At 34.4% G+C, this 2,864-nt stretch overlaps 1 long non-coding RNA gene across 1 annotated transcript; it reads left to right on the top strand.

Annotated features, from left to right (window-relative positions):
* Nucleotides 1-651: 651 nt before the first annotated feature.
* On the top strand, nucleotides 652-1,739 carry LOC127084260 (uncharacterized). Its single transcript, XR_007788668.1, has 2 exons — nucleotides 652-1,131; nucleotides 1,443-1,739. It is a non-coding gene; the product is annotated as an uncharacterized LOC127084260 (long non-coding RNA).
* The last annotated feature ends 1,125 nt before the right edge of the window (nucleotides 1,740-2,864 follow it).

Below are 2,864 nucleotides of genomic sequence, written 5' to 3'. Positions count from 1 at the left end.
AACTAACATTTCTTTGATATGGTCTTATCATGTTTCAACTTTATATTTGTTTCTTTATACTCACTATCTCTTTTATAATTCACCGCAACAAAAGATTTTTTCCTATTAGAATCTATGTCAGACCACCCGATAACTACACCGGATCCATTTAGGCATATTATCATGTAATGTAAATTTTGGTTCAATGAAAAAATATTTTTCTAACATTAATTTTAGCAATATCGGATTTAGGAACACTCGATTCATAAACCTGTAGTACATTGTATTTGCACTAACATTTTCCCCGAGATTGAACTCACAACATAAGAGGGTAGGTCATATTTATAGCCATTGTAGAAAATCAAACAAACATTCACATTGTTTTAGATGAAATTCTTTTAGGAGTGATTTAAACGACTCTAGAATGACATTCAAAATAATATCGACATTACTATTACAGAAAAAAAATCAAAATATGAATCAAATGAAAGAGATCACAAAACATCTATAATATAAGAAAGTTAGATGTCGTGGAAAAGACTTTTATGCCTTTATCTCTTATTTGGCCACATCATCGATTTGGGGGCAATTTATGTCTAAAAATTACTTTTTACAATCAAAGTATCATATTGAACCAAATAGTATGCTTTTGCCTTCCACTTTGGCCTATAATGTCCCAGAGTTATATTGTCTGGTTCAAAACAAACTGCTTATTTACATATTCTACTATTTTTTTCAATGTCAAATTCAATTCAAAAAAGTTTATGCTCCCCCAAAGAGATGCAAAGTCACGTTGTCTTTCTTCCTCTTCTTTTGTCTTATCCACTTTCTCTTCCTTTTCTATTATGTTCTCTCTTTCGCTGCCTCTCTCTTCATGTGTTTTTTTCTTCTCTCTTCCACTGCTTCTGTCTTCCTATTCTTCTTTCTTCTCTTCCTTTTCTTCAACAAAAACAATCGGGTTGTGGGACGATTTGCAGATATATAGAAATTAAAGTTTTTTGAGATTTATACTCTTTTGTTTTGACCTAAGATTGTTGGTGTTGTAGGAATGAGGAAGATGGCGGCGGCTATGACGTTTCCGGCGATTTTTCAATGATATACAATATCGCGGTGGTAGATCTCTGGTGGATCTTGGTAAAAAAGGGACTTGAGGTATGGAACTAAAGCATTGAGCTTTGAATATTTTGATCAAATTTTGCAAACTTGAGATAATTATCACAAATTGATTTTTTTTCCGGATATAGATTGCAACAATAGACCTTTTAAAGTTGTGTCATCCATACAATCAAATTTACTGATTATTCATGGGATAAAAATTATCCAATTTGACCTCTGGTATACAAATCAATATTGATGATTTTTCTATTCGTTTCATTTGTTTTTGTTGTTAGTATTATTTGTAATTTTAGCATTATCTGTTTTGGAAAGCCGTCAATTTGGATAATTTTTTTATCCCCTTTCAGCTTGTCTTCTGCTTTGATGGCTATGAAATACTAGACTAATGCATTCATTTTGTAAAAAAGGCTACTGGAGATGGAGTATTGGATTAGAGATGACGATTTTGAGTTTATTAGGCTTTTATGCTTCTCTTAAATGATCTATTTGCATGTATATTGGTTGTATATAAAGGAGTTGTGTGTGATTACTTTGGACTATTGTGATGGTTGTTAAGAGTCCCATATCGGATAATATATGGTTTGAACATGTGTTTATAAGTGGGGGAAGTCCTCGCTCTATCAAATATGGTTTGTTTAAATGTCTCTTAGTCTCTTGTATTTCAACATGGTATCAGAGTCTGACTTCTACAAGATGCCGATTTTTGCATTCGACTACCCCATTTTGTTGAGGTGTGTGAGGGTAAGATATTTGATGGAGAATACCATTGCGTGACATAAAATTCTGAAATTGTTGGGATAAATATTCACGGGCATTGTCACTTCTTAAGGTACGGATAGACACACCGAATTGAGTTCTTATTTCTGGATAGAATTGTTCAAAAATATAAAATAATTCAGATCTATTATTCATTAAGAATAACCACATGCAACGTGAAAATCATTAATAAAGGTGACAAAATACCTAGACTCAAGAGTAGAGACAATACACGAGGGACCCCAAACATCGGTGTGAACTAAAGCAAAATGGGACAAAACTCGTTTATTGACTCAATTGAGAAACTGATCACGAGTGTGTTTCCCTAGCTAACATGACTCACAATGTAAATTAGATACCTTCAATAAATTTGGCACCAACTTATGTAGTTTAGAAAGACTGGGATGACCTAACTGAGTATGGAAAGTGAGTGGAGAATCTTTGGCTGAGCGTGTCTGAGATGACACTGAGAGGTAATAAAGGCCTTGAGACTCACATCTGACACCAATCGTCCGTCCCAAACTCCGATCCTGTAGAGTAACATTATTGTTAGTGAATGTGACACCACAATCAAGAGAACGAGTTAAACGACTGACTGAAAGTAAATTAAATGGACAATTAGGTACATAGAGGACAAAATTAACCGAGAGAGAAGGTAGAATTCGAACAGTACCAATCCCTTCGGATCAGGTTTGAGGTAGAAGTTATAATAGGTAAGAAACCGGATGTAGAGAGGGAAGAGAAAAGATTTTTATTACCGGTAACATGATCAGATGCACCAGAATCAAGGACCCAAGATCCTTTGTCTGAAATTGATTCGAGAGATGTTGCTTTAACTGGAGTATACCCTGCTGATCACTACCAGTTATGAAAATATCATATACATACACAATAAGATAAATACACCATTGGGCTTAGTGACGATAAAAAACAGAATGGTCAGCTTCACTACGGACCATACCAAACTGTTGTACTACAGTGCTGAATCTGCCGAACCAAGCTCTCGGAGATTG

The sequence above is a fragment of the Lathyrus oleraceus genome, chromosome 5, assembly GCF_024323335.1.
Source record: "Lathyrus oleraceus cultivar Zhongwan6 chromosome 5, CAAS_Psat_ZW6_1.0, whole genome shotgun sequence".
Taxonomy (NCBI): Eukaryota; Viridiplantae; Streptophyta; class Magnoliopsida; order Fabales; family Fabaceae; genus Lathyrus; species Lathyrus oleraceus.
This window is presented reverse-complemented; position numbering and strand designations above follow the sequence as displayed.